The sequence below is a fragment of the Tenrec ecaudatus genome, chromosome 15, assembly GCF_050624435.1.
Source record: "Tenrec ecaudatus isolate mTenEca1 chromosome 15, mTenEca1.hap1, whole genome shotgun sequence".
Classification (NCBI taxonomy): domain Eukaryota; kingdom Metazoa; phylum Chordata; class Mammalia; order Afrosoricida; family Tenrecidae; genus Tenrec; species Tenrec ecaudatus.
Genome location: NC_134544.1, coordinates 95,934,351 through 95,939,651, shown reverse-complemented (window position 1 = coordinate 95,939,651; position 5,301 = coordinate 95,934,351). Strand labels below are relative to the sequence as shown.

General features: G+C 49.0%; 1 long non-coding RNA gene across 1 annotated transcript; it reads left to right on the top strand.

The window, feature by feature from the left end:
- The first annotated feature begins 476 nt into the window (after positions 1-476).
- Positions 477-3,919, top strand: LOC142427404 (uncharacterized). The gene is made up of 3 exons (XR_012780046.1): positions 477-594; positions 3,423-3,536; positions 3,692-3,919. It is a non-coding gene; the product is annotated as an uncharacterized LOC142427404 (long non-coding RNA).
- The last annotated feature ends 1,382 nt before the right edge of the window (positions 3,920-5,301 follow it).

Genomic DNA, 5,301 nt, shown 5'->3' with positions numbered 1-5,301 from the left:
TAAAATTGTGTTGCGATGGTAGAAGTATATTGCTTATTCTTTTACGTGGCCCTGAGCACACCTTGTACCATGTGGATATTCAGTGTCACATAGGGAAGTTGGTGCCTTTAGCTCAGTCAGTTCTGTCTATGAGGTATGTGACTTTGATCATACATCTGATAATAATCTAAACGTTTGTCAGGATAAGAATCTGGGTGTTTGCGGGTTTTTTCCCCACTAAGACCTCCACATTTTATTATTTCCAATTCATCGCAATCCCTTCCTGTATGGTCAGTGTAATGAAGAACAAACTTTCAAATAATGTTGGTGGGAATGATGTCATATTAATCTCTGCCATATCAAGTAAGATTCTTATTTTCCTGAATGTCTATGCAGCTTAATGAAGCCTTAACGCCTGCCTGTTTTTTCACTTATGTGTTTCCGGATCACACCCATGACTACTCTCCTCCCTTTCCGGGTCACGCTGAGACGGGCCGGAAGTGGCGGTGTCCTAGCCGGAAGTGAGTGTCATACCGTGGGTCCTACTTGCTCTGCCTGGTGTGTGGTGCCAGAGAAGCGCCTGCAACCTGAGCACTGTGTAGTCTGCGCGCCCAGGTGAGGGGACGCGCGGTGACCAGTTTGGGGTGACCCTGGTGCACACAGCAGCCTGGCTGCGTGCAAGCGCCCTGCTTCCCCCTCCCCCGCTCCGTCAGCGCCCCTCGCATGGTGAGATGTGGGAGGGTGTCCCAGGGGCTGCTTCCATCCCCCAGTTTTGGGATTGGTTGGGGTTCCTAGGGAGAATTCCTGTTGGAGAAAGTAGGATCCCAGACTGGGGCTTTGGGCGTCGGGGTTCCGGATTCATTGCGGGAACTTTGCGTGTCTCCCCCGCTCCATGGTTTCCTTTCACACAGCGGTGGCTCCTCCCTGAAACTCCTAGAACGTCTTCTGCTCACAGGTGAGCCCCGGGTCTGTGGCTTCTCTCACCACGAAGTGACTGCTGTTCAGGAAGCGAGTGGCTGCAGCTGGAGCACAAAACGTTAGGGCTTCCTCCGGAGGTTTGCCCAGTCTGCTCCCCTGGGCGGTGCCTTCTCTGGGAGCGGGGAAGGGGAGGGGGAGGGGTGCACCCGGTAGTCCAGAAACGCCCTAGCTCATTCTTGACAGCTTGTAGGGCGGCAGTGGGGAGCGCGCTCAGCCATGAGGGTGTTGAAGTGATAATCCAGCGCACCCACCGCGCATTGAGGTGTGATTGGCATTCCCAGGTTGTGGGGTAAGTCCAGGACTGGGACCTCAAGGGAGGTGACCCAGGTTGGTGGCTACCAGTCAACCGTATGGCAGGTGGCAAGTAAAAGGAGAAAGAGACCGGCCCAGCTGTACAAAGATGGGGTTCGGTGAGCAGGAACTCAACCAAAAAGAGGGCCAGTCTTTCTTTGGGAAGGCATATAAGTCTCCAAAGAAGGGCAAGACCCTTCAAGTACGGAAGACCCCCGTTCCCACATACACTCTTAAAAAATTTTGCAGGTTATTTAATTTTTAAAAAACCCTGTTTGTGTTTAACAGAAAAAAGCTGGAGGAAAGCTTCTTAGTGGAGGACAGACAGCTGGAGGAAAGGTTTCTTTAAGAGGGACAGGAGGAAATTGCCACCAGTAATTGTTTTTCATGCAGAGAAAGTAGCCAGTAAAAGACATCCAGGCAATTGAACTGGATCCATTATTTCTGCAAATCTGTTAGTGTGGGGGAGTGTGGGAGCTGCTCCTGCCTATTGCCCAAAGGGATATTTCTGTTTCTGCTGCCTCTGAAGAAGTAGCTTGTCCGATGTTTAGATTTATGCCGACTCCATTTTAACTGTGTATTCCCACCTGGAGTCATTTTATCCCTGCTCTAATGAAAATTCCGAGTGTGTTGCTTGGTTTGTAGGGTACTTTTGGTTTGGTTTTGGTTTTGAGTAAGCGCTTTTAGGAAAATTTCCAGCTTTACCGAAGCCATGAGCTAGATCCGGGAGTTGAAGGAGGCTGTAGAGTTGCTCAAGGAGACCATCCAGGTGGGGTGTGGCTCTGCTAGTGAGGGACTGAGGGGCTGGCCTGGTGCTCCACACCACTCCTTGAACACATGCTGGCATGACAAGAGGCAGCGCTCCCATGAAAACTCACTGGCAGCTATTCTGACCCAGCGACCCTATGGATAGGGTAGAACTGCCTGTGGGGGTTTCCCAGACTGTAACTCTACACAGGAGTAGGAAGCCTCTTTTTCCAGCCAGTAGTTTCCAGCTGATGGCTTTGTGGTTAGAAGTACAGCATGTAACCCACCAGACACCGGGACACCTGATCTCTACTGTAGTCTTAATTCTCCACCCAATCTAGCTCTTCTAGGAAAGCTCATCCCCAAGCCACATGGGACTTCCTACAGTCCCCTGGCCAGGGGGAAGTTCTGTTCAAGTCCTTGCCTGAGTTTGGAGGGTGATTCATTTGCAGAGAACAGCTCTTGTTCATTCCGTGAAGGTTCACACTGTACTTTCTAGATCCCAGCTCCTGTGCAGAGGCAAAAGCCCACCAGCATGTCTGTGTAGGCTGATAGGCCCTACCGTCAGAATTGAGATCAAATTCTAGTGCTTCTATTCATTAGCTGATTTCCTTGGGAAAGTATTTGAGCCTCTAGTGGTTCGTCTCTGAAGCGGGCCAGATATTTGTGGGTTAAGCGACTCAGTGCAGGTCTGGCATGCCGTCAGTGGCTGCTGATGTGATCCGTGCTGCAGAGACATGCACACACATCCTAATGATGCTGGACCACGTGGAAAGGAGGCCACGGGACACTTACAGCTGAGGATGAAAGTCCAGGAACATTGCTGGGGCCTGTCCTCCCTTTCAAGTGCCTCAGGGACACAGGCATTTGAAAGGACATGAAAAAAGAGCTGGACACAGGCCAGCCAGGTCCTGGTGCTAACTAGCCTCCCAGAACTCATCCTCCTTCTTGATGAGCACAGGGAACCTTTGGCGGGAGTTGAGCAGAGCAGTGACATGACCATGGCAGCATGATGTATATCACTGGGGCTTCAGTGTGGAGCCTGGTGCAGGTATTTGGAGAAAGGGTGCAGGTGTGGCTGCAGGGAGAGCAGGTAAGAGGTTGGGATAGTTCAGAAAGGAGGTGTGGCTGTGACATAGGGATTGTGGTGGGAGCTGACGGGAAATATCGGAGCTATTTTGCGTTGGGGGCAGATGATAGAGGGGGGTGGCTGGCAGGATTTGGTAGCATACAGGGTCAAGAAATAAAGCCGACTCTTAGCTTTGTGATGTAGGCAAAGCTTGGGGACCTGGATGAGGATCAGGAGGCAGGATGTGGGCATCTATGCAGGCATTTGCATTCCTTACCTGAGTCAGGACCCCAGGAATAACTTGCTACGTTGACTGGCAGTTACTGAACTGGCTGGGTCTTTTCCCTCTGTGTTGCAGCAAGGTCCAACCTGATAAGCTCTCCCGAGATGTCCAAGCAGCCAGACTACAACCCGGGGAACATTGAGAATAAAGCAGAACCCGCTGTAGACCTGCTTCTCAATTACCTGCAAGGTGAGGCTGGTTGCAAGGGGGTGTGGGGTGTCGGGGCAGGGGAGTGGGTCGGAGTTCTGCTGGCTCCTGAACAACTACAGGTGTTGACAGCTGTTGCTTGAGTGAGTATGGGACCTGGGGGACACCACTCACCCCAGTGGACCATGTCATTCCAGCTTTCAAGAAGGCCCTGGACCTGGTCATGCAGGTGCAAAAGCAGACCAACAAAGGAACCAGAAGCAAGAAAAAGCCCCAGTGATGACTCTAACAAATCTGCTAAGAATGGAAGTTTCCCACAAACTTTTTGAAGCCCCCTTGTATCTATCTCACAACTTTTGCCTGTTCAGTTATTTACAGGTTTAAGCCTTATTAACAGCTATTATAAAAATCTGTTTGAAAGCTAACATTCCATGATCCTTGTCATTTTCCCATCACCTCTACCCTCCACCCCCCACTTTCTGCAACTGACCCTGTTAACCACCAGTAACCTTTGACATGTCACTCGGGGGAAGTTCTGTTCCAGTCCCTGCCTGAGTGTGGAGGGTGGTTCCTGTGCAGAGACCTGCTCTTGTTCATTCCGTGAAGGTTCACACTGTCCTTTCTAGATCCAGCTCCTGTGTAGACACAAAAGCCCTCCAGCATGTCTGTGTAGGCTGATAGGCCCTACCATCCGAATTGAAATCAAATTCTAGTTTTTCTATTCATTAGCTGATTTCCTTGGGAAAGTCTTTGAGCCTCATTGAGCCCCTAGTGTTTCGTCCCTAAAGTGGGCCAGATGTTTGTGGGTTAAGTGATTCAGTGCAGGTCTGGCAGGCAATCAGTGGCTGCTGATGCGATCCTTGCTTCAGAGAGACATGCAAACACATCCTAATGATGCTGGACCAAGTGGAAATGACACGGGACACTTACAGCTGAGGATGAAAGTCCAGGAAAATTGTTGGGGCCTGTCCTCCCTTTCAGATGCCTCAGGGACACAGGCATTTGAAAGGACAAGAAGAAGGAGCTGGGCACAGGTCAGCTGGGTTCTGGTGCTAACCAGCCTCCCAGAACTGATATCCAGCTTCCTGATGAAGGCGGGGAACTTTTGGAGGGAGTTGAGTGGAGCAGTGACATGGTCATAGCAATATTAGGTATATCACTGGGGCTTCGGTGTGGAGCCTGGTGCAGATACTTGGAGAAAGAGTGCAGGTGTGGATGCAGGGAGAGCAGTGGGGAGGTTGTGGGTATAGTTCAAGAATGTGGCTGTGCACAGGGATTGTAGTGGAGGCTGATGGGAGATATCAGAGCCATTTTGGTTTGGGGCAGATGGGGGTGGAGGTGGCTGTCAGGACTTGGTAGCATATAAGGTGAAAAAATGATGAATTTTTAATACTTTGTCTTCCTGAGCTGCCCTTTGAAATTATCAGTTCAACTTTATTAACTCTATCATTTCTTCCATTTGCCTTAGCTACTTTAAGTAATGAGCAATTTCAATGTCTCTTCTGATATCCACTTTGATTTTTTTCTTGCTTTTCTGTGTTTAATGACCTTTTGCTTCCTTCACATATGATGTTCTTAATATCGCCCCTCCTCCCCCAGGTAATTAGTGTTCATTTCATTAAATGTTACCTAAATTCAGATTGGATAGCCATAAAATATATTTTAGCTCTTGTAGACTTGTTTTAATATTTTTCAGTTTCAAACAATTTACAGAAATTTCAGACTAAATGTATAATAGAGTTATATAGTTTATGTTTAACATACTTATATCTTTAGAGTACTGACTAACTTCTTGACTAATTTTTAA